The sequence below is a fragment of the Mauremys reevesii genome, linkage group 7, assembly GCF_016161935.1.
Source record: "Mauremys reevesii isolate NIE-2019 linkage group 7, ASM1616193v1, whole genome shotgun sequence".
NCBI lineage: Eukaryota > Metazoa > Chordata > Testudines > Geoemydidae > Mauremys > Mauremys reevesii.
In genome coordinates this window covers 12165702-12191606 of record NC_052629.1, presented here as the reverse complement: position 1 = coordinate 12191606, position 25905 = coordinate 12165702, and the positions used below count along the sequence as shown (strand labels likewise).

Genomic DNA, 25905 nt, shown 5'->3' with positions numbered 1-25905 from the left:
GGGGTGGATGCAAACTGTTTCATTCCTTTTTATTTATTTTTTCATGTTCATGAGTTTTTATTAAAATCTTTTTATAAATCAGGATGTTTACTAAGAACAAAAAAAAACCAGCCTCATAGAGCTGAACAAATGGAGGCAGATGAGTTGCAAAGGATATTTACTAGCAGTACAGTACTCATGGTTTCCCATAAGAAAGTCACTATGAAAATCTATATATAAATATACATACACACACACCCAACCACATGACTAGTGGTAATTCAGCACAGTTACTTTATGGTTCGAAAGCATGCTAGTAACTGTCACAGCAGACAGAAAGGTAAGACTGTTTTATTGACTGGGTATCTAAATTACCCCATTCTTTTTCCTTGCAGCAAGATTGCTCAAACTTGCATGGTAAGCAATTCAGCAAGGTTCTTCCACCCATGACTCACTTAAGTCAGTGGGATTTCTCATGTGTATAAATACCTCACCGAATGGGGGGTCTTTTCCATCCAGTTCAACCTCCCATCTAGGAATAGGATACAGAAGATGAAGAAGCTATTCTTGGAAATAAGCAGTAGACACCCTGTGATGAGTAGAGCCATCTTGTTTAGCTTCCTAAAAGTGGCAGTTGTGGGCACTCAGCACACCAGGGGCATTCTCAGCACCTCCGACCCTGCACCCAGAAGAGAAGTGCTTCAGAAGAAAGCAGACTGTTTTGGCATGGAAGTATCGTGTGAAGCTGCCAAGACAGTCTTTGCTTTAGTGCAAACAGAATCTACATGGAATTGTACTTTTCATTCTGTGCAGCTCTGGGTCTCATACCCGACTCACCCTGGTATAGCTGCACTGAACTGCTCTGAGCCGCCTGCGGTCCCTGGGCACAGTAGGCAGGGCAGCCAAAATGGGAGTGTTGTCATGTCTCTGCTCACAGGTGCTGACTCCGTGGGTGCTCTGGGGCTGGACCAACCATGGGGAAAAATTAGTGGGTGCTCTGCCGTGTACCCACTCCTCCGCCTATCTCCCAGGGTTTCCTGCCTGCTGCTGCCAAACAGCTGTTTGCAAGCTCGGGGGTGGGGAAGGGGCGGAGGAGCAGGAACATGGCATGCTCAGGGGAGGAGGTGGGGAAGAGGCAGGGGTGGGGATTTGGGGAAGGGGCTGGAATAGGAGCAGAGAGGGGGTGGAGTTGGGGTGGGGACTTTGGGGAAAAGGTGGGGCGGGAAGGGGTGGAGTGGGGGCAGGGAGGGGGTCGGTGCCTATATCTCTGCTGTTGTTATTTGAGATCAAGTCCTTAGCCAGAATAGCTGGACTGGATGCTGGGGCTATGCATGGGGGTAGGGAAAAATCCCTCTTCTGGAATGACTGTGGATAGCAGCCCTTTGCCCCAGGGTCCCCTCTAGGGGGAGAGGGCAGAGGAACTGATGTAGCAGCAGTTCTCCAGCTTTCCTTCCACAGATTGGCACACAGGATGTCAGGGCTGGGCAGGTGGTGCAAGCCCTGCTGTAGTGTCCCCCAAATCCTCCCCCCCCCCCCCCGCACCCATATACATCACTTTTGCTGCTAGGGGACTCTCCACAGCCACCCGGTGGGGGCGGAGTTTGCCCATTAGAGTTTTAGTCCAGCGTACCTTGCTACATGTGTGTAAGGCCTGAATTCCAGAGGTGCTGAGTCCCCTCCCCACCCCAGTTTTTTCCATTGATGAATCAGGACTTTCATGATTCAAGCTCAAATGCAAAAATAGTATTCACAGCATGGAGACAGTGCTGAATGAACCAGCAGGAGCAGCTCCTTGGAATCCACGTTATTTGCATTGGGGCTTGCAGAAAGGAAGGAGGCTTGTTGTGGTGGAATCCCCAAACGCAGAGGGTGGGGGCTGTCATGCCACCTGGGCTATTGTGATGGACTATCTGAGTGGATTAAATTTTCGGTGGGAGCGCAACAAGAACTGAGTTCAATTTTTTATTGAGTCCTGGAAATGGCACATAGTGAAAAGACTCAGGGACTGAGTCAGCAGGGTGCTTAAGCACATTGTTGTTATTGTAGTTTGTACTGTGGTAGCTTCTGTGAGACCCACTCATGGAGCAGGACCCCTCTGTGCTAGGTGCTGTACAAACTGAACAAAGACAGTCCCTGCACCAAAGAGCTTATAATCTAAGTATGAGCATGTGCATAATGCCACTGACATCACTAGGGCTGCAGATATGTGCAAGTATCTAGAACCCATGTGTTTCTCTTTGTATTTTCCATTTTGCAGTTATTTCCTGTCCAGCCCTCAGCTGTGACAATGCAACGTAGACCATCAGAAATAAGCTGCCGGTTACTTAATAACCTACATTTCCCCCTGCCATTTTAAGGACCAATCTCATGTGTGGAAACCTCAACCTGGAGCAGTACCTGCTGTGCTGGTCAATTGGGATATCTGCTACTGGGGCATTCACAAGAGAAGGTCTAACAAGGGCCTGCTGTAGGTATATGAAAGAACATATTTTAGCAACCACAAGCCACCGTCCCTCTTGATCTGTTGAAGGATAACAAGCTGTGAGTGATAGGCGGGGCAGGGCTATAGCCAGGAAGCTTGCCAACTGCCCTCACAGTGTTAAGCAGCCCTCTCTGGATTTAATATGAGACAAATGGTAAATTTAGAGGAGGGCAGCGTGACTGACTCAGAGACAAATCCAGGCCTGGTGCTGGAGTTGCCATGGCATCACCTTCCTCATTGGTGGGGAGAGGCTTGTGGGGAGCTCCTTAATCTGTAAGCTGTCCCCCTCTGACTCTATAGCCCTGCAGGGAAGAGGGGCTGTTCTGCAGGGAGGCTTCTGTTCTGCTGGTTCCCCTTTCTCCAGGCAGCATGGCAGCAGAAAGGGGTTTCCCAGGGGCAGCTCTAAGCTCCCTCACCTCCCATCTAGACTTCTGCATAGAAATCCTTAGGGAGTGCCAGGGCTTGGTGCTGTGGAGACCAGCCCGTTCCCTGCCCACCCCTGAACATTGAGGCGGTCGATGATCAGTGCTTAGGGAGCACGCAAGAGACTGGCTTTGTTCTAGGCCCGGGTCCAACTGCCTGTACAAAACAGCCAGAGTTTCACAGGGCCCTGGTTGGGAAACTCAGCCCTTAAAGGCACTGTCTCCAAACACCACAGCATCCACACAGCGCAGGGGAGGGGGAAAAGTCCATGCTCCGAGCATCTACGCCACATGCAAATTCTGGGCGGATGTTCTGGCTCAGATTAACAGCCAGTGGCATAAGGCTATGCAAAGGGCACCCCTTGCGCTAGTGAGATCTGATGGAGGGGGAAGTGGGATTCACCTGCCAGCTTTAATATCTGATCAGGGCTCTGTAGGAACCCCACCAGCAGAGCCTGCCACAGCCTGCCCCCATCCAGCTGCTTGTTGGGCTGCACCAGCTGGCTATAAGCCTCCTATTGAGTAGGAGGTTGCAGGCTTCTTCTATGAGCGGGCCACTGGAGCCTGGGCCCAGCAGGACATGAGGAGAGATCTAGGTGATTTTCTATGGTGTAATTCAAGAGTGGTGTATATTCCTGTGGGACTATCCATAGCAGCTGGGGACATGAATATTTCCACGTGCTATGAGGCATAGCATTTGGATGCTCATTAATGATCCGTTCAACTCATTCAATTCAATTTATGTATCTAGTCCATGTGTTACAAATGGATTTTTAGTCCCTCATCATTTAAATACACAGAGACACAAACAAACCAAAAAAACTGTTAAATCCAGTCTTTCCCCCCGCATCCCCCTAATAAAATAATCTTGGATTGCTAACCCTTGAGTAATGGCTGTGGAATGCACTACATCTTACAGCCCAGCAAGGCATCTGGCTATGAGACTCTTCATAGCATGTTAAAAATACTACTATAAAGAGATAAGATCAACATGGGTCAAATGTCAATGCTAATTTGCTGTCACTCTTGAGACCACTTCCTCCCGCAAGAACTAACATCACAAATAAGTATCTCTGGACAGCAAAAAACAAAAAAACCCACTAATCCCCCATCAAAAAAGTCCTGAAACATTTATGCAGCAAGACTACACTATCCCCTCCTTCCACTGTATTTTTTCCCCTTGCATTTCTGTGTGCAGTTTGGGGCAAGGGTGGGAAATAAAACTTCAATTCTGCTTGCCATTTTCTATTGTAAAAATGACCCTGGGGAAACATATTGACTGTTTTCTGTGGCTTGGTGAGAGAGAACTTGTTTGAGGAGTTCCGGTTATTTTCAAGGATTTGCAAAGATCGGCAAAGAAGTAGTGTTTAAACAGGAAGTTGTCCATGTGTTCAATGGGCCACTGGGTTTCAGACAGCTGCTTTGTCTAGTTTTCTTCATGAACAACCTCAAGATCAACAAGGAGTCCAGGGGCACCTTAAATACTAACAGATTTATTTGGGCATAAGCTTTCTTGGGTAAAAACCCACTTCTTCAGATGCATGGAGTGAACGTTACAGATGCAAGCACTATATAATGACACATGAAGAGAAGGGAGTTACCTCACAAATGAAGAACCAGTGTTGACAGGGCCAATTCGATCAGGGTGGGTGTAGTCTACTCCCAATAATAGATGAGGTGGTGTCAATTCCAGGAGAGGCAAAGCTGCTTTTGTAACGAGCTCAAGATGAAGACGATATAACTACACACGTATCTAATTGGGATCCCGGTTTTTAGCACTCATGTACTACATGAGCCAAAGGTTTTGTAGAGATAAGTGTGTGCACGTTGCTCAGATTGGAGCCCATAATGGAATTGTGGGCACAACAATGTTGGGACCAGCGTGGTAGGTTGAATCCCCAGTCTAGTAGGTGTCTGCTGCAATGTTGAAAATTCCATCAGCCAAAATAGAGAGCTGGGCCTGAGCCCTCTTGAAAGCACATCCCCGGATGTGGCAGCAGCTTTGGTTAATATGATCCTACTATTAAAAGTAGCTGTGTAAAAATGGTATCTTCTCTGCATCTTAAAAAGTCTGCTTGCAAGGGGACCCATTGCTGACAATTGTTTCGGGGTACGTGTCAATTTCCTAAGGCTTGTACTGGGTATATTGGAAAAAAAAAATCCTGTAGAGTCAGTTCCACTTATACTGAGTTGGGAACCCAGGTGTCCTGGCTCCCAGTCCTGTTGGTTCTGATCCTGTAGGTAACCAGCATAAGCAAGACTCTAGTGAGATACAGTGATTATAAAGACCGTCACATCTAAGACCTGGTCTGCACTAGAAAGCTTCAACAGTACAACTTTCCTTCTATTGTTATATCCTTGCTTGCATCCACGCTTGGTTTTGACCCCAGACTTCCACAGTTCCCTGAGAGAAGTGCAGGTAGCCCACAATACATACTTACTGCCACATAACCCATAGCAAAAGTTTCCCACCAGAGGGGGGTGCCAGAAGGAGGTGTGGAGGACACTCATGCCTACCCCCAGTGCCAATACAACCTAGGGCTGCATATGTAACCCACGCACCTTCTGGGTGTGGTGGTGAGTGGCACCAAGACCATACAGTAGAGGCTCATGCACTTAAGTCCCAGGTTTGAGCCCGCCTGCTGCCAACATGTTACACATGGACATACTGCACCATCACAGGCAGGCGGCCAAAATACTTTCGTTGTCAGCATTATGCTTTTGCTAGTAAAATTGTCTAGTGTACACGAGCTCCAATTCTCTTCTGAGCAAATCTACGTGTTACAGTGCTTAGAATGCCCGTGGATGCTGGCACTTGGTGTACACTTCGGCTCCTGCTGTTGCTACCGCTGGTGGAGATAAACTGGTGAAAGCAACGGTGGGAAATTTTTGGTATAAAACCTGTTGTAGAGCAGTTTAGCTTGGGAGATACTGTGGCCTTTTGAACAGGGCTCTGCCTGGACTGGGAGCCAGGAGAGCTGGGGTCTTAGTCCTGGTTCTGCGACAGATCTTCAGGGAAAGTCACGTTGCTTCGGTGGTTCTGCTTCCTCTCCCACCCTTTGACTCTCTTCTCGATTTAGCCTGTAAGCTTCTCAGGACAGGTCTCCTGCAGTGTATTTGGACAATGCCTAACACAATAGGGTCCTGATCTTGGGTGCTTCTCCAATACAAATAAAAACCAATAATAACACAGACTGGGGTAATGAAATACAGTTGAGCTGATTAAAGGAACCACTGTTTGCCACATTTTGAGACCTTTAATCAAACCTGTTTTGTGAAGCTGTAGACAAGCTAATAATAATCCAAAACAATTCTATGGTGAATGAACAAATCATGGCTGAGAAATACCTCTTTTTGGCCTTAATACCTAACTGGATGTTAAATGACTGCCAGGAAAGATCTCTGTAGTATCGCAGTTAGCCCTGAGCCCTAAATTATCACTGCATAGAGGAATCCCAGCTAGGTAATTGATGCCCGCAACACAAAGGACTTAAGCAAGATTTATTGGAGTATTTAAATGAATTATTTCACTATAACTGATGTATTTAAGGGCACAGATAGTGTGGAAGAAGGTAAGCAAGTGCCTGAGATTTTGAAACACAAGTCATTTAAGCTTGTGTTTTCTTTTTATCAGTTACACAATTAATTGGGCTAGTCTCACTCACTGGGCTGTGAAAATAAGTAACTGAAAAAATAATTTCATCTGAGTTCAATAAATATTTGAGCAGATCTCTCCTTGGGGGAGGCATACTAAGAAGCAGTCTGTCACTTTAACAACCCTGAGTGCAACATACGAGATATTTCAATCCCTTTGGATGTTTAGAGGGTTTTCTCTTACTAACCTATTCTACAGGTTACAGATCATTGACCTCTTCTGGTGTTTTTCCCTTTGAGCACCCAACAAAACAACACATTAGGAAACTCACACCAGTTTTTCACGTTCCTGTGGCAGGGGTGTGCTGACCACAGAGAAAGGGTGTTTGAATGAAGTCACGTACAGCTCTCACCAAGCCCATTCTGATTTCTTTGTCCAGGTAACACCTACACAAGGACGAGTTACCACCTCTCCACCATGGGTATGATCTTCTGTAAGATGAAGTACTCATGCAGGACACCTGCTAAAGGGGCAGGGAGAGCGGATAAAAGTGCTCCTTCTAGGTTTTCCTAGAACCGGTCTGTCTCAGTAGTACACTCTAGCGGTTGATCTAATAATAGTGGCTCGAGCAATAAACTGGGCCTCTGAAAACTTGGGTCCAATTTTCCCAGCTCTGGTACTGGCCTGCAAGTCACTTCCTCCCGTATGCCTCAGTTTTCCCCTCAATAAAATGGGGATAATGATACTGACCTCCTTTTGTAAAGCACTTTAAGAGCTACTGATGGAAAGCATCTTATAGGAGCTCGATATTATGTTACGCCATCATTCTACAGCACAAACAACAAGACAGCTCCCTCACCTGACCGGTTTACATCCCCCTGTTGCAGGGGAGTCCTACAATCCTACATTTTGGGGAAACCGAGGCAGAGAGTTTGTAACTCATCCAAACTGCAAAGTCAGGGGAAGATCTGGATTAGTATTCAGGTGGTCCTGGATCCCAGCCCTTGTTGCACTCTGTCCTCTTCAGTCTGCCCTTATTGCGCTGGGCATAAGCTGCAAGACAGTTTGTCACAGGGTGGCTGGCCCTTTAAGGGGAGTCATGGCCCAGTTTACTCACAATAGGTTTCTTTAAGGAGAATAAGCCCACCAGTAAGCAATTGGCTGCCAACCAGACAACTGACTAACAACACCCGAACCTGATAAATGCTGCCAGAGCTCATTGGAGGGAGGTGTTCCCCTGGAGAATCTAGCCGGAGGAAGAGGAGGATGACTGTGGCCTGTTAATCTCTCTAAACTGAAAGAGTGAGCTGAAAGCAATGGGGCTAGGTGGGGAGAAGCTGATTGAGGGCTACAGCTGGCCTGAATCATAACCCAGCTCCAGGAGCAGAATTGTGGACTCCTTATCGGAGGCGTGTGAGTTTGTTTGCCACAGTAATCTGGATTTGGGAGGAGGGCCAAGGCTGCCTGACTGTGCAAGCGGATGCTTGTGGGTATTAGCCCCAGGGCCAGCAGAAGGGCTGGATTTGAAGGCCCAGTACAAAGGGGTTTTCTTGTACTCTGTAAAAGGAGTTAATAAATGAGACCCTCCCCCCCCCACACACACACACACAAAGGGGGCATCTTGTGCTCAGCTCCCAGGTCTGAGTAAATCATTGCCCGACCCAAGAGGGCAGCAGGCCTGTAAGGCTACACCGCAACAAGTTGATGCGCTCTAGAGCACTGGCCTGTCAGTCAGTCCAGCACCAATGCATGTTTCTCCTGTGTAGGGTTGCCAGGTGTCTGGTTTCGGACAGAAAGCCCGGTCGAAAAGGGACCCTGGCGGCTCCGGTCAGCACCGCCGACTGGGCCGTTAAAGGTCCTGTGGGTGGTGCTGCAGGTCTCAGGCAGGCTAGTCCCTGCCTGTCCTGGCTCCATGGTGCGCCCCGAAAGCAGCCAGCAGGCCTGGCTCCTAAGCAGCGGTGGGCAGGTCGCACAGGGCTCCACGCACTCCCATTGGCTGGGAGCCGCGGCCAATGGGAGCTGGGGGGTGCAGTACCTGTGGGTGAGAGCAGCGTGTGGAGCCTCCTGGCTCCCCTGCCAAGGAGCCAGACCTGCTGTCTGTTTCCGGGGTGCAGCGCGGAGCCAGGACAGGCAGGGAGCCTGCCTTAGCCCCCTGTGCCACTGACCAGGAGCTGCCCAGGTAAGCCCGTGCCCCAACCCAAGCCCTGGCCCCCAAACCCAGAGCCCCCTCCTGCACCTCAAACCCCTCATTCCGAGGCCCACCCCAAAGCCTGCACTCCCTGCCAGAACCTTCACCCCCCTGCACCCCAAAGCCCTGTCCCATGCCCGAAACCCCTCATCCCTGGCCCCAGCCCCGGGCCTGCACCCTAACCCAGAGCCTGTCCCTGCTCCTGCACCCCAACCCGCTGCCTCAACGTGCAGCCCCCTCCCACACTCCGAATGCCTTGGTCCCAGCCTGGAGCCATCTCCTGCAGCCCCAGCCCAGAGCCTGTCTCCCCTCCCAACCCCCTGCCTCAACCCGCAGCCCCCGCCCATATTCCAAATCCCTCGGCCCCAGCCTGGGGGCCCCTCCTGCACCCCAAATCCCTCATGTCCAGCCCCACCCCAGAGCCTGCACCCCCAGCTGGAGCCCTCCTCCCCCTGCACCCCAACTCCCTGCCCCAGCCTGGAGCCCCCTCCTGCACCCTGAACCCCTCAATTCTGACCCTACACCCCCAGTTAGAGCCCACAATCCAACCCCTGCCCCAGCCCAGTGAAAATGAGTTAGGATGGGGGAGAGTGAGCCACTGAGGGAGCGGGAATGTAGTGAGTGGGGGCAGGGCCTGGGGGAAGGGGCGGGGCTAGGGTGTTCGGTTTTGTAGGATTAGAAAGTTGGCAACCCTACTCCTGTGCTCCTACAGGGCAGTTGTGCCAAACTGTTCTAATTTTTGGTTCTCCCGCCATTTCAGTGCCCTTTGATCCTTTGGATGCAGACAAAGCATTAAGCTCAGCTCTATTTTTATATGCTTCCAGCTAAGGCTCTATGAGCTAAGGGCAATATTCTCTCTCCGATTTGAGTGTACACGTGTGCTAGCTTTCATCGAGCTAGCATGAGTATATGGACATACAAAGAGGAATCACACTCTTAGCTTGGTGTAGATCTCACCTTAGATCAGACTAGAGATTTTTTTCACCGATTGTAGCTATTCTGGTACAAGCCTCCATGGCAGATGCACAGTACTGCTTTGAAAGTGGGGTAAGTAAGTCACACTGCTTTACTGCAGAGCATATACACTAGAGGTGCAAGAATCCATAAGGTGGACAAGCACTCACAGAGGGGGAGAGCAGGGGACTGCCATATCCTGGGGTTCATGAAGAGCCATGCTGGGTAAAGCTCAGCATGTTGGAGAGAGAATAGAAAGGAATCCTTGGATCCCATGTTGTGGAGTGGAAGGAGACTCACTTGATCGTTGATGTTGTAGCTCTGAGATTGCAAATAACCCCAGTTGATGTCCTACTCAGCAGTATTGGCTCATCATGATGCTATACAGCACTGAAGCCAGCTTCTCCATTGCTTCCCCTGAATCCCACAACCTGGCCCAACAGACTTCTTCTGCTTCACTGTAGACTGCATGCACGTCATTCTAGGAGTCACAAGACCCACCAACCAGTGAAGGCTTCTTTCTCACCACCATCTCACCTACGTCTTTATGTCAATTCACTCTCATGCTGGGCCTTCCCTATTTGAAACTGTCCCAAAACAAACTCTGCTGTCGGAGCAGGTGCCCATATGTGACTCTTAGGGTACGTCTACACTACTCGCCGGATCGGCGGGTAGCGATTGATCTATCGGGGATCGATTTATTGCATGTAGTGTAGACATGATAAAATTGATCCCCAATCGCTCTCCCGTCGACTGCTGAACTCCAGCAGTGTGAGAGGCGGAAGCAAAGTGGACGGGGGAGCGGCGGCCATCAATCCCGAGCTGCGAGGATGCAAAGTGAGTAATTTTAATTCAATCTAAGATACGTAGACTTCAGCTACGCTATTCTCGTAGCTGAAGTTGCATATCTTAGATCAATCTCCCCCTAATGTAGACCAGGCCTTAGTGTATATCTTAATTGATTACCCAGTCCAGCTCCTTGAGGAAATTTTAGCAAATGTCTCTGCAGTAGCCAGTTGCTTTGCAGTTGCATATTTTTAATAGTTCACGCTCTTTTGGGTGGCAGAGGCAGTTTGGTACTAGCAGTAAATGCTTTGTGCACTGTTGTTCTTTGAGAAGAGCCTGGTGTGATGGTGATGCTGCATTTGAACAGATTATGTTGCTCTAGCTTCTGAGATTAGCTCCAATTGCCTGGAATTAACATTCACAAGCAGTCAGTCAAGAGTGAGATTAGCTGCATCCAGGCTTTACAAGGTGTACCTATCTGGGAACACTTGGGTGATATATATTTATTTCCCCCCACACTGATGCTACCAATAGGGTGGAAGCTGTGGTGTATCCCAGGCATGTGGGTTGCCATTGTTTTCATCTTATCCTAAACTCTCTGGGAATTTACCCCTAAAACTCCAGGTCATTGGCTGGTTTTGGGGGGAGTCTCTACCACTTGGACCCAGTGTGGCAGAGTTTTGGGGTCCCCTCCAAGGGGCATCGAAGAACCTGCCCCAAGCATTGGCCTGCTAAACCCAGGGTGGCGAGTTCAATCCTTGAGGGGGCCATTTAGGGAACTGGGGTAAAAATCTGGGGATTGCTCCTGCTTTGAGCAGGGGGTTGGACTAGATGACCTCCAGAGGGCCCTTCCAACCCTGATATTCTATGATTTGTGGCATTGTGCTGAATCGGCTACATACTGTGTGTTTTGCTAAAACTTACCATGTGTATTGACTGCATCTAATGGAATTGTGAAAACTTTTTTTTTTTTCAGCCAGCTGGCCCGTAGGCACTCAGCCTTCTAGTGTTTTGGGAGGCAAAATGTTTGTTGACAGCTGAGATATTAAAGTGTAAAAAGTAATTACTGAGCATGAGGGGGAGTTATTTTTCCCATCATGCTTATGTCCCAATTACTCAACTATGCCTAGCCGTGAACTGGCAATAACAAGACACCATCAAAAACAGATTTGCAGCAAAACTTAATAGTTAATCACTTTGGGCTACAATTCTTTGCGGTCCCATTTAAAGGCATCAAATCTGGTTTGTGGTGGATTATGGGCCTTTAAACAAGGCTCTCTCTCTTCAATTGGAGTGAATTTCAACAGGCATACATGCACGCGAAGGCTGAGGAGACCAAGCTCCACGGGGGTCTGTGCAGCTTTGGAATTCTTCCCCAAAGTGTGTAGAGTTGCAGCCACTATTCTACCCCATTTTACAGTACACCGCACTGCGCCTCTGCAAGCCTGCATGGGAGTTCCCAGTCAAACAAGGGTTTCCTCCACCCCAGTTTATATGGAGGAGCCAACCCTGAGGCTTTCTGCTCTAGTGCACAGGACAGGACCTGCTGTGTGGCTATTTTAAGCAGGACTAATGCGGGGAAAAGAAAGGGCTAGCATGTTCAGTGGAGTAGCTAGCCTAAAAGAGGCACTGGGGCCCAGTGGATTCAAGAGAACCAGGTTCTGTTCCTGGTTCTGCCATTGGCCTACTTGAGCACTCCTGTGTCTCCATTTTCCCCCTCTGTGAAATGGGGATAATGCTTACCTGCTTTGAGAGCTACAGGTGAAAGCACTGTTAAAGGCACTAGCTCCCATTATTGAGAGCAACCCAGGAGGATTTTGTCTCAAAACAAACAGACTGCTCTGTTTCTAAATAAGCCATTTTAGCCTTTGAGGGGAAACTTGAAACCACTCAGGAAACTTTCAGTTCAGAATGACCCCGAAGAAGAAAATCTCTCTCGAGACTGCGGAAGTCAGGAGCCGTCTTGCTACTAGCCGATCTCAGTCTAGTGTTGCTGCTTGCAGTGTAATTCTCAGCCTGTTATTGTTCGGACTGCTAGAACCTCCTGGCACTGGAATGCAGTTAAGGAGAGAGACTGAATACATACCTGTGTCTTCTTTACCCTCAGATCCTCTTCCTTTGCTCTCACTCCGTGAATTGTAAGTGACCTCTGAACTAACAGGCTCCTTCCCCTGCACTCTGCTTTTTCCTTGTCTGACAGGTCCCCACAGGCCTGAGGCTACGTCCTGCACCAGCATAGCTATACCAGATAACTCTGGAGTGGAGACACAGCTTGTACTCACAGAAGTGTTTTTTCTGCCACCGTAGGAATAACCCCCCATCTTTCCCTCAACACAGCTGCAGCTAAACTGGGGGTTAGGTTGGTCACAGGTGTGTTTTTTTTCCATACCCCTCAGTGATGTAACAATGTCAACTTAACTTTTAAATGTAGACCAGCCCATAGTGTCTCTGGTTTTCGTAAGAGTTTCATATTGGACTGGTCTGGGGACAAACTTGCTCTAGTTCAGTTAAACTAGTGCAAACCTATAGCTTATGTCAGTGTATCCTGTTCCTGACTGACTTAAGTAAAACCAGCATAAATGTCAACATGGCCTTTTCCCCCAATCTGTGTAGGTACAGGGGTGCAACCCTGAAAATGGAGAAGTGGATGCCAGAAAGAACGAACTACATGTGACAATAAGAGGGGACGGGGAGAGGATGAGAGAGGGAAGGAGCCACACATGGCAGCTCTTAGGGTATGGCTACACTTACGGTTTGCAGCACTGGTAGTTTGCAGCGCTGGTCATCCAGCTGTGTAGGAGCAGCGCTGGTGTGTGGCCACACTCCCAGCTACCAGCACTGGTGTGTGGCCACATTTGCAGCATTAGCAGCGCTGCTGGGAGTGATGCATTATGGGCAGCTATCCCAGCATTCAAGTGGCCGCAACGTGCTTTTCAAAAGAGGGGGGTGGAGTGGGGTTTAGTGTGACAGGGAGCGGGGGCAGAGAGAGAGTGGATTTTTGGAGCCAACACTGTGTGTTAGATTCCTGACTTGAAAAAACAGAACATGTTTCCAACCCCTTAGTCTTAACTCTTAATTGCAAACAGCCTGCAGCCAACACGACTCCCCGCTGTTTCATTCACTCCCTGCCTGCAATCTCATTTGATTGTTTACAGCCAGGTACAGATGATCACAGCAAACAGGAGCTCTGTTTGTTTTTTAGATAAGCGGCAACGGAGCTCCGCACGGAGCTCATTCACAACAAAACAAAGAGAGGCTGCATAACAAAACAAAGAGAGTAATTTATAAAAGCATTCTGGGATACATCCTTATACCCTGGAGGCCAATCACAGCGCTGGTGTGTGGCCACACTTGATGACCAGCGCTGCAGCACCAGCGCTGGAATCCTTATTCCCCATGCTGAGTGAGGTGTACGGCCAGCGCTGCAGCCAGGGAGTTGCAGCACTGGAAGTGCCCTGCAGGTGTGGCCACTTACTAATTGCAGCGCTGGTGGAGGCTTTCCAGCGCTGCAAATCGCCAGTGTAGCCATACCCTTAGTCTGGTTGTTTAACATGCTCCTGGAAGGTGCTCAGATACTATGGAAGAAGGTATAAGAAGCTGAATAGAACAGAATTAGATCTGTGCTGCTCATGGCTTTTTCGATTCACTGGCAAATCTGAAGACTGAATTTTTTTTCAAAACTTTTGGCAAATCAAAAAGTTGAAAAAAGTCACCGGAGGTCAAATGCAAGATTTTTGTTTTGAGACCATTGAAACACTTCATTCACTTTTGAGCACTTTACGATGTGTTTGTTTATTTTCCTAAAAATAAAATTAAAGGAAATCTTGAACCAAAAATGTTAAACAATTTATCTAGAAAATATCAAAATATTTTGAAGGGTTTTTTTTGTATGTTAGGGGAGATTTTTTTTGACTGAAACAATTGAGTGAAATCAACATGAATTCACAAAACATCTCAGTATTGCCAAATCTGCATAAGTTTTGTTGTTTTTTTTCCCACCAAAAAAAAGCTTTGACTGAATTTTTTTTTATCAGCTCTAAATAGAACAGAACAGACTAGCAGACAGACCTGTGGTTGTATGTTCAGTGGTAGAACTTTCCACTGTCCTTTAGCAGAGACAGCTTTTGTGCGTCAGTCTTCCGTGAGTGCATTACTCTTGCTATTTCTCTTTATGTGTTGGGGGAGGAAGTAAAAGACCTGACTTTTCTGAAACCCACAATCCCACAACTAAGTCCATCTCCTCCCCCCGAGCCAGTGCAGTGTTATGCATTTTGAATACGAGGCATAGTACTACTCATGAGGCACCTGTTCTGCAGTGTGAAATCGCCTTCGCAAGAGATTTTATCAGATGCAAATAATGGAAAAGGACCTAAATAAAGTCTTAATTGTGTCCCAGAACAGTCACTCCAGTCATCATCCATCTTCCTATTAAACAAGTGAATTTCAACTACTCAGCCCTGTTGGCATCTCTCTCTTCCCCTCCTCCCCACTCCCTTTTAAATTTCTATTTATATTCTCTCAGTTGTCTCTGCCAGAAGATCTCATGTGGCTACATTAGGCCTTTTCAAAAAGAAAGTTGGATTACAGTGATGTTTCTCCCCAGAGGACGCAGCATAAAAGGAAGATACAGTATAACATCATTATAGATGTACTGAATCTGGCCTATTTAAATGGAAAGCTTAATGATGCTAGGAAAGGCAGGAGTGCTTTAGTTCTGCTAGTCTTCATGGGAAACTGAAGCTGCTATTTTGTTGTTTCCTGAAGCTGACGGGTTGATGCTAACATAAATTCTGCTATGGGAAGATGGAAAAGAGAAAATTCAGTGATAGCGACCGATATGTTCCCCAGAAGTTATTTTCACTGAAGCAGGTTGTGTTGTCGTGTTCTGAGGTTTAATATTTATGGCAAATGGGTTCCAAAAAATAACTCTACAGACACATGTCCTTTAACACACTGGAATAAATTCCAATTTATTTGTGCTTTTATGTATGGACCACTGGCTTCTTTGCTCATGTAAGCAGTGTTGACCTCAGAAGGGTGCTTCTGGTTATTGACTTTGGCTGAGTTGAAGTGGTTTGTGCCTACGGAAAAGGCAACTGCTAAAAAACCTTGTCTTTGGGGATAATGCCAGAATAAACAACCTTCTGTGAGCTCACAATTGACATCAGACCACAGTCTGCGTAGTTGAGGGGGAACTAAAAAACAAAAATCCTGGTGATAGTGCAGCAAGTAACATGTCATATTTCATGTTTTCCCAGATTTTGGTTAAACTAATTTTTCTCTCTCCAATGTAGGAGTCTTAGTGCTGCTGAAAGATGCTCAGGGTATGTCTACACAGCAAAAAACCAGTCTCAGAGCCCAGGTCAACTAATTTGGGCTTGTGGTATGGAGTTAAAAGTAGCAGAATAGATGTTCAAGCTGGAGCCGGGGCCCCAAACCTTCCCCCTCTTCTTGCCAGGTCATTTTGACCTGAGATATAATACCGGCACAAGCTCTACAGTGGATGCAGTTATACCAGTATAAAGGTGCCTTCTACTGATGTAGTTTAATCCCCTTCCCAAAAGGGTAGGAGCACTTATACCAGTATAACTGTAGCCACACTAGGGGCACGGTCATGCTTTAACTAGTTGTGTGACTTCTCACTCTGGTGTGAAAAGTCCCCCTGGAAGAGCACTGGAAGTGAGAGGAGAACCAGCCCCAGAATGAACAGAAGTATCATCTTTCAAGCCCACTCCCACCCAAAGGAGGTGCCATCTGCAGGGGAGGGAGTGTTTGTTCCCACTGCTCGAGCTGACTATAATTCATAACATGTACAGTTTGGATCAGACCACTGAGAAGGAAATGTCAAAGCAATGCAAGCCAAGAGGAGGTGACCCAAAAGACAGCTGGCCCTGCTGCTCTTAATGGGAAATTCCCTCCCCCACCCCCAAAACCATGATCTTTTGAAACAGTTAATGGCTGAAAGAATCTAAAGCATCATTGGAATGTATAAAAGTCAAAGACTTTGTGTAGTTGAGTAGCTAAACAGCTCCTGCTTTTGTTTATATTGGGCCTAATTTGTCTCCCTTTCATCACTGCCAGTCAGAAATCACTGTAGGGAAGTCAAAGCAACCCTATCAGTGGAAGAGGAGAACCAGGCCCCTTGCCTTTCATGCACAGAATTTCACCGTGCTTCACAGAGAGAAGCAGTAAGCAACAGGGTGGAGTTAAGATGTCTGTGATCCTTCTGAGACTGAAGCTTCTCCCCATGGTCTCAAACAGGGACTTCTTTCTCTCTCACGGAAGAGCTGGCTATCTCCCACCTGCAACCACTGCCCCACCCCAAACACCGCCCTAGTTGCTGCTTTGCTTCCCTTTGCACCTTCTCTGAGGAGAACGGCCTGGCGGACTCCAATCACTTCCTGGAACAAGCGAGTAACCTGGCCTGAAGTACAGGATGAGCTTTCTGTGGGGAAATTAAGTTTATTGCAGCTTATGCTCATGAATGAGAGAAGTGTGGGATTCTGAGCTTTCTTATACAGTGAGCCATATGCCAGTGTCACTTACCACAATTTGTTCCACACTCTCCTACATGTGGGGGTCCGGATGGTTTAATGGCTTTAGTGATGGGCTATAGGTAGAGCTGTACACTGTTTGAATCTGAGCCACAGGCGGCCTCTAGGAAATAAGGTGATAGCCCCTGTTCAGTTCCTAGTGAACAAATGTGCATGTGACAACCCCTGTTCCCCATTAGCTTTCTCAGAAGAGAAGCAGGAGAACTGTGAGTGGCTTGTGGTGCCTGAAATAAAGTTCTACTGCTGGAGGAGACTCCTTCCAGAAACAGGCTTGACGCACAGGGGTGGGAGGTTGGGGTTGTACCTTTGTTCCAGGACTACCCAGATGATTTAGGCCCTGTTCCTTGAGACAGAACCTGGCAGGGGGACGATGACAGAAAGTGCCACTCTTATTCCCTGATCCCTGGGTAATCCAGGGGCTCGTCCGGCCTTCACACAGGTTAGAGCAGCCTCATGGTTCAACCAAAGGGGCTGATATGCCATTTTGGGGTTACCAGAGTGCAGCATTGCTCTGGCCATGGCATCTATCCTCAGTCCCATCTCCTGTGTGCCTCCCATGATGCCTGGAGATGCTCCAGAGCTCAGGAAATCCTCACTTTCCTGGTTAGGATAGCTTTATAGCCCATTTGTACTACCATACTACAGGGAAACAAAGAGGCTGGAATGGGGCCTTGGACCTAGCTGTTAGTTGCTGCAATTCTTGGTCAAGTAAATTAAGATTTTCTTTAAATGCCTCCTTTTAACATGCATCCGGCCTACCTTAGCTGTTGCTTATTCAGACCTTTGTGAGGTGCTTTTACACCTTCCTCAGCCACATCTGTGAAGATGTCATATCGCATCTCCGTGTAAATGCTCACACCTACTGCCACGTGTAAAAATATGCACGTACGCAACCTGGGCCTGACCATTACCGTTTCTAAACTGTACCAATTATGGCTCTGGTTCACGGAAATACGAGCCACTCTCCCCTCCCCCGTATCCGCACACAGCGAATATTTTATACAGCTCTTCTTCCTTCAAGATTTTAATGAGCCAAACTTATTTTTCATCTGATTTAACTGGGCTTTGCTGAAATGATCTGAGGGATATATTCCGCTGCTACACACCCAGGGAGGCTTTCCGAGGCTGAATTAGTTCACCATATCAAAAGTTGTCTGGTTTTGGCAGGAAGTGGAGAAACAAAGTTGATTTGCATTTTATTTTTCTTTCCTGCTGCAAATTCTAACTTGTCGCAATTCACTCAGTGCACAAGTGAGAGCAAAACTTTGGTGGACGACGCTCCCTGGGAGATGTGTGCTAACCACTGCACAACATGGCTGAGTATAAACCTAATCTGGCCCACAATATCCCATTCAGCCAGGGCTGAGCACCGCAGGCCTGGAAAACTGTAGACAAATTGGAGGGAATATCAGAGGTTTTAAACGACAATGATTAAAAAGCTGGAGGGGCTTATTTATGAAGAAAGATTTACAAGAGTTCTTTCTCTCTCTAGTTATTTGTTGTTTTATCAAAACAAAGGGGGAACTGTCTACAAGTATTCAAAGGGTGTAACAGCACCACTGAAGAAGAACTGTAAGGTATCATTAGGACTAATAGAATAACCTGAGCAAAGGAAAAGATGCCATCAGTCTCAGGAAGAAAATTCTGCCTCTGAGGTCAAGTAGACTAGAATAGTCTCCCCGAGAAAAAGTTGGAAGACTCATAAGTTGGGACATTTTGAACTAGACTGGATAAGGCACTGGATAATATGTTGTAGAGACCAGTCCTATATTAGCATGGGGATGGATAAAATGACGTCAAAGCTCTCTTCGCTTTCTGACATACTGAACCAAATTCTATTCTTACAGTGCAAATTAAGATTCACTCCTCTGAAGCTTAAGTATAAAACTGGTGAAAGGAGCTGCTCCGCTGCTCGCGGGAGACAATGAGAAGTCCACGAACTTCAGTGAGCTTTGGCTCAGGTCCTGTGTGAGGAGAGGATCAAATCCAAAGTTAGAGAGTTACAACAAAGGTTCCAACAAACATTAGATATTCTAACCTGGACTGGAGCCAAAAGGAGATGCATAGGTGAGTGTAATAACGAAGTAGTAATGAATATAAATCTTCGGTCAATATTGGCACAGTTTCTTGAAACAGCAGACTTGAATATCGCCCAGGGCTAAACAAAAAGGGAAATGATCAAATTTCAGTGTAGTGTTTCAGAACAAACAAAGCTATTTAGCGAGTGGCTGTCCCTGGCGTTAAAAAATTTATAATCGGGAAGAGACCCCTTTTCATGGCCTTTGTGTTTTACGACCAAGCTAGCTACAGAAGGCAGCTTGAAAAACAAATAGGAGAGCATAAAAATTACAGCACATCAAGACACATGATTAACTTGGCATTCACTAGCGACGGATGCACTTATTAGTATGCAAAGGCTCGTCTTATGCTACTATAACACTCTCTCTAAAATAGAATATGCAGCTCTGTTTTAAGGGGTAGCTAATTGGCCACAAAGATATCAGGATGTGGACAGCCCTGAAGGCCTGTTACATCTTAGACCCTGCTCATAAGAAAGAATAATGAAAAATGTAGGGAACAGGTAGGAGTCTCCTATAGACCCTTTACCTCCTGACATGCTCTAACAGACAAATGGATGGGCCTGAGACTGGTTCAAATGAAGTGCTGCTAGGGCTGGGAATTTTAGCTCCTTGCACTAAGGAGTCCATGTAATTTCTAGGGCTGTCAAGCGATTAAAAAAATTAATCGTGATTAATCGCACTGTTAATAGAATATTGTTTATTTAAATATTTTGGATGTTTTCTACATTTTCAAATATTGATTTCAATTACCACACAGAAGACAAAGTGTACAGTGCTCACTTTATATTTTTAATTACAAATATTTGTGCTGTAAAAAGCAATAGTATTTTTTTAATTCACCTCATACAGGTACTGTAATGCAATCTCTTTATCATGAAAGTTGAATTTACAAATGTAGAATTATGTTCAAATAATAACTGCACTCAAAAACAAAACAATGTAAAACTTTAGAACCTGCAAGTCCACTCGGTCCTACTTCTTGTTCAGCCAGTCACTCAGACAAACAAGTTTGTTTACATTTGCAGGAGATAATGCTGCCCGCTTTTTGTTTACAATGTCATCTGAAAGTGAGAACAGACGTTTGCATGGCACCGTTGTAGCCGGCGTTGCAAGATATTTACATGCCAGATGTGCTAAAGATTCATATGTGCCTTCATCTTCAACCACTATTCCAGAGGACATGCATCCATGCGGATGACAGGTTCTGCTCGAAAACGATCCAAAGTAGTGCAGACAGACGCATCTTCATTTTCATCATCTGAGTCAGATGCCACCAGCAGAAGGTTGATTTTCTTTTTTGATGGTTCAGGTTCTGTAGTTTCTGAATCTTGAGTGTTGCTCTTTTAAGACGTCTGAAAGCATGCTCCACACCTCATCCCTCTCAGATATTGGAAGGCACTTCAGATTCTTAAACCTTGGGTTGAGTGCTGTTGCTATCTTTAGAAATCTCACATTGGTTCCTTCTTTGCGTTTTGTCAAATCTGCAGTGAAAGTGTTCTTAAAACGAACAACATGTGCTGGGTCATCATCTGAGACTGCTATAACATGAAATATATGGCAGAATGTGGCAGGATACATACTATTCTCCCGCAAGGAGTTCAGTCAAAATGTAATGAATGCATTATTTTTTTTAATGAGTGTCACCAACATGGAAGCATGTCCTCTGGAATGGTGGCCAAAGCATGAAGGGGCATATGAATGTTTAGCATGTAAATACCTTGCAATGCCGGCTACAAAAGTAGCATGTGAATGCCTGTTCTCACTTTCAGGTGACATTGTAAATAAGAAGCCGCAGCATTATCTCCCGTAAATGTAAACAATCTTAGCGATTGGCTGAATAAGAAGCAGGGTGGATTTTATTTAAATCAAATTGATTTAAATCATGATTTAAATCACTAGTCAGGAAGACTCGATTTAATCATGGATTTCTACATAAAAGTGCATTCTTGTTGGTTGTTATAACCTTAATACATATTCTTCACAACTCCAGAGTTAGATGAGATAGATGTGACCCAAACTGGGTCTCTTTTACGGCCTGCTGCCATTACAGGTTTTCCCTTCTAGGGAGAGAATGGTATGGTAGATCTCAAATCAATGAAGGCTGCATTCAGAAAGACCTCAAGACTTCTGGAATATGCTGCTCAAATAGTTTCACTTTTGTTTCTACTGCCTGTCCCTCCTTTCTCACATTTATCTCCAGACTTCTCCTTGTCCAGATCTATTCCGCCCCCAACAATCTTCTATTCATTGAACTTTTTGAAACTTTGCACTTTTAGAGAGAGGTAAGGGATTGCTTCTGTGTACACGAATTTGCAGAGGGACAATAGGGTTGAGGTCTGTTATTTCTCACCTCTGTATGTTTTATATTTTTTTTATTTAAAAACATTTTTGCTGTTAACAAGCATGTTATCTCTGGAGACACAAATACACAATTTGAGCACTGCAAAACTAAGCACCTCTGATGGTATCTTCTAGACTGAGTCCCAATAGGTAGATAGAAAGATTAACCTAAATAATCTATACAGAAGCCCCTGGAATCCCATAAGATTGGGTCCCTAATCCATGAACTATTGAAACTAATTTACAAAAAACTTTTCTTAAACATTACATGAATATATTGTCTCATACTATAGAATTAGAATTTACAATCCCTATTCCATGATGAGATGTCTTTGAGCTATAATGTATCTTAATTATAACTATCTTTAGATAAGTTTCAGAGTAGCACCCATGTTAGTCTGTATATGCAAAAAGAACAGGAGTACTTGTGGCACCTTAGAGACTAACAAATTTATTTGAGCTAAGCTTTCATGGGCTACAGCCCACTTCTTCAGATGCATAGAATGGAACATATAGTAAGGATATATATATATATATATATATATATATATATATATATACATACACACACACACACACACATACAGAACATGAAAAGGTGGAAGAAGCCATATCAACTCGAAGAGATAGATATACCAATGTGATATATGCCATCATGTGCCAGCAATGCCCATCTACCATGTACATTGGCCAAACCGGACAGTCTCTATGCAAAAGAATAGATGGACACAAATCTGATATCAGGAATCATAACTTTCAAAAAACAGTAGGAGAACACTTCAACCTCTCTGGTCACTCAGTAACAGACTTAAAGGTGGCAATTTTGCAACAGAAAAGCTTCAAAAACGGACTCCAATGAGAAACTGCTGAACTTGAATTACTATGCAAACTAGATGCCATTAATTTAGGCTTGAATAGAGACTGGGAATGGCTGAGTCATTACATAGATTCAGAGGGGTAGCCATGTTGGTATGGATTTGTAAAAGCAGCAGAGAGTCCTGTGGCACCTTATAGACTAACAGATGTATTGGAGCATGAGCTTTTGTGGGTGCATCCGACGAAGTGGGTATTCAGCCACAAAAGCTCATGCTCCAATATGCCTGTTAGTCTATAAGGTGCCACAGGACTCTTTGCTGCTATTACACAGATTGAATCTATTTCAACATGTTAAGTATCCTCACACTTCTTGTCAACTGTCTGAAATGGGCCATCTTGATTATCACTACAAAAGTTTTTTTTTCCTGCTGATAATTGCTCATTTTAATTAATTAGCCTCTTAGAGTTGATATGGGTACTTCCACCTTTTCATGTTTTGTATGTATATATATCTCCTTACTATATGTTCCATTTTATGCATCTGAAGAAGTGGGCTGTAGCCCATGAACGCTTATGCTCAAATAAATTTGTTAGTCTCTAAGGTGCCACAAGTACTCCTATCTTTAGATAGGTTTTTTCCTCAAAAAAGCAAAAAAGCAAAAAAAATCCAATTTAAATTAAAAAAAAATCTGATTTTTTTTAAATCATTGATTTTTATCCACCCTGATAAGAAGTAGGACTGAGTGTACTTGTAGGCTCTAAAGTTTTACATTGTTTTGTTTTTGAGTGCAGTTATGTAACCAAAAAAAATAATCTACATCTGTAAGATGCACTTTCACAATAAAGAGATTGCATTATGGTACTTATGAGGTTAACTGGAAAATACTATTGCTTTTTTTTTTTAACAGCACAAATATTTGTAACAAGAATAATAATATAAAGTGAGCACTGTACACTTTGTATTCTGTCTTGTAATTTAAATCAATGTAGAAAAACATCCCAAAATAGTTAATTTCAATTGGTATTCTATTGTTTAACAGTGTGATTAAAACTGAGATGAATTGCGAGTAATTTTTTTGAGTTAATTGCGTGAGTTTACTGCGATTAATTGCCAGCACTAGTCATTTCTAGTTTTATTAGGGCTTGGCTACACTTACATTTTATAGGGCTCTAACTTGCTGGCTCAGGGGGGTAAAAAATCATCCCCCGGAGTGCAGCAAGTGTGAGTGCTTTAAAGCACTAGTGTAAACAGGCTCCGAGTGCTCGGAGCCAATCCTCTCATGGAGTTGGATTACCAGGAGCGCTGGGAGAGCTCTCTCCCAGCACTCACGCGTGACCACACTCGCACTTCAAAGCGCTGCCGTGGGAGCGTTCCCGCAACAGCGCTTTGAAGTTTCCAGTGTAGCCATGCCCTTAGACTCCAAAGAACAAGGTAGGTCTCTCACATAGTCTTCATATAGGAGCACCATGTGTTTAAGGTAGATACTTCCTTGGCAGAAGAAAGGGGAAAGACAGGAAGAACTAGTTTTTCTGCTGCCCATTACTGCTTCTTCAATCGTTCCTCTGTCATGGTCACTAATTAATCTCAATTGTTCTGGGACTGATCAGCAATCTTTGGATTCCAAAGAGTCTTAATCACAGTCATGAGGAGAAGTGAAGAGGGACAGTAGGTAACACAGACTCAGATTCATGTCTTCAGGCAGCAGAGGTCTCTAGGATTCTCCTGATTTTGCAAACACAGCTTGGTGATTAGTTTTATGCATATAACTAGCACTAGATTCCAGTGGGATTACTCCTGTTTTAGGATAAGCAAGTACCTTAATCATTTGCAGGATCAGGGCTAGGTCAGTAAATTCTGGAAGTTGGATTAAGGATCGAATAATGGCATATTACTCTAGAAAAAGTCTGCATATTAAACTAGTGGATCTAGGCAAAGATACATCTTGAGAAAAAGCGGGGAAGATGGGTTCTGTGTGGCTCAGCAGAGTTTCCTGAAAGAATTCTGAACAGCTCTGCGATGCGTCTCCCTGCTGTGTGAAAGCCTATGCACTGCTTGAAGAAGGCCCTCCTAAATCCAGGCTGTTTCTGAGCTGGTGATGGCTTTTGTCTGGATTTCTTCAGTCTTGCTGACATCAGAGACTGCTCCTCACCAGCCCAAACATCAAATCTGAGAGAAGAGAGGAAACAAGGGTGGGCAAAAACAACGGAGAACACTTCCTGTCTGTACCACACAAAACTGCTAGACAGCTGGGACAAATTAATTAGGAAAACTAACTTCCATTCACCTCCCCCCACCCCCAAATCCCCATGGTCTGTTTGTGCTGGGTTGGAATCCCATACGATTCTACTCCAGTCCTTAGCCAGGTTAGACACAACTTTATAAAAACCTGGAAGAACCAGAATCAAAGCAGTTTCTCTCTGCAGATTCAGGCTTCCTATTTTCTTGCTGGATTGAGGCTCCCGGAATTATGTAGCCACTTTTGTTCTCACGCTGATGTGTACGTAAACAATATCCCAGACCATATTCCAGCTCTGCTGTTGCAGCTGGGAAAGGGAACTGATTGTGTTTCCCTGATTCTCTGTGTTTTGTCCCAGCTCAGGTATAGATTAGGATGGCCTATATTAGGGGCATCACGGAGTGGCATAAGCACCAGCTCCATGCCAGCTGTGCCAGTTCTATGCCTGCTCAAGAGAGATGTCCAATTTCTGCCCCCTTAGTGCTGCATGAGCTTGTTCACATCTTCCAAATAAAGTAACAAGTACATTGAACTGAGGCATAGATCTCGCTTGTATATGTGGCACTTACACATCCCAAAGCTGCCTTTGACTTTAGGCCCAAAGACATGGATGATCTTGTGGTTTAACAGGATATGAAGATTCTATTCCCCGATTTGCCTTCCTACTTGATGTTAGGCAAGTCCTTGTCACTCACCTCACTGTGTCTCGTCTGTAAAACAGGGATGATAATACTCCCTCAAATAGGTGCTCTGAAGCTTAATTCAGGTTTGTGAACCACATTGAGTTCCTTAGATGGAAGACACTTGGATTGTATTTGAAAGAGCTCAGCTCCCAGTCAGGGGTGGCTCTAGGAATTTGGCCGCCCCAAGCACGGTGGCCATGCCTGTGGGAGGTCCACTGGAGCCGCCTGCCGCCCTCCCGACAAAATGCTGCCCCAAGCGCGCGCTTGGCACGCTGGGGTCTGGAGCCGGCCCTGTTCCCAGTCATGCAGCAAGGTAAGTGGCCATATCTTTGAAAGAGCTCAGGTCAGTGGCTACTGTGCCTTCCTGAAAATCTGTCCAGTGGGTCACAACGGGAGCTTCTGGGGGCTGAGTGCAAGGCATGACTCTAGTGAAAGATGGAGTATTGGACCCTTACATAGTATAGATATAATGTGAGCCCTCTGCGGCAGGAATGATTGCCTAAGCACCTAACACAGAAGGACTAAGTCCTGCTAGTCTGTTAGAGACACTGATGTGCTAGACAGCATATTTTACTATTTTATTTTCAGCTCTCATACATAGCAATTTTGCCTCATGGCAATATTTATTTTTATTTATTTTTTTGCAGAAGAACATGGGAACTGGTGGAATGGATCAGAACCACCGTTCCTGTCTCCACAGATATTCCTCTGAGGCATGTCTTGTAAAAATCCTACACTTGGCAGGTAAGGGGTAATCTTCCCCCTGCCTCCCCATTACATGTTTAACT

The 25905-nt window shown here is 45.6% G+C and overlaps 1 long non-coding RNA gene across 1 annotated transcript; it reads left to right on the top strand.

Moving 5' to 3' along the window:
- The first annotated feature begins 3438 nt into the window (after positions 1-3438).
- Positions 3439-25905, top strand: LOC120369491. Its single transcript, XR_005583184.1, has 6 exons — positions 3439-3479; positions 6918-6959; positions 7612-7891; positions 12607-12776; positions 18808-19027; positions 25765-25905. It is a non-coding gene; the product is annotated as an uncharacterized LOC120369491 (long non-coding RNA).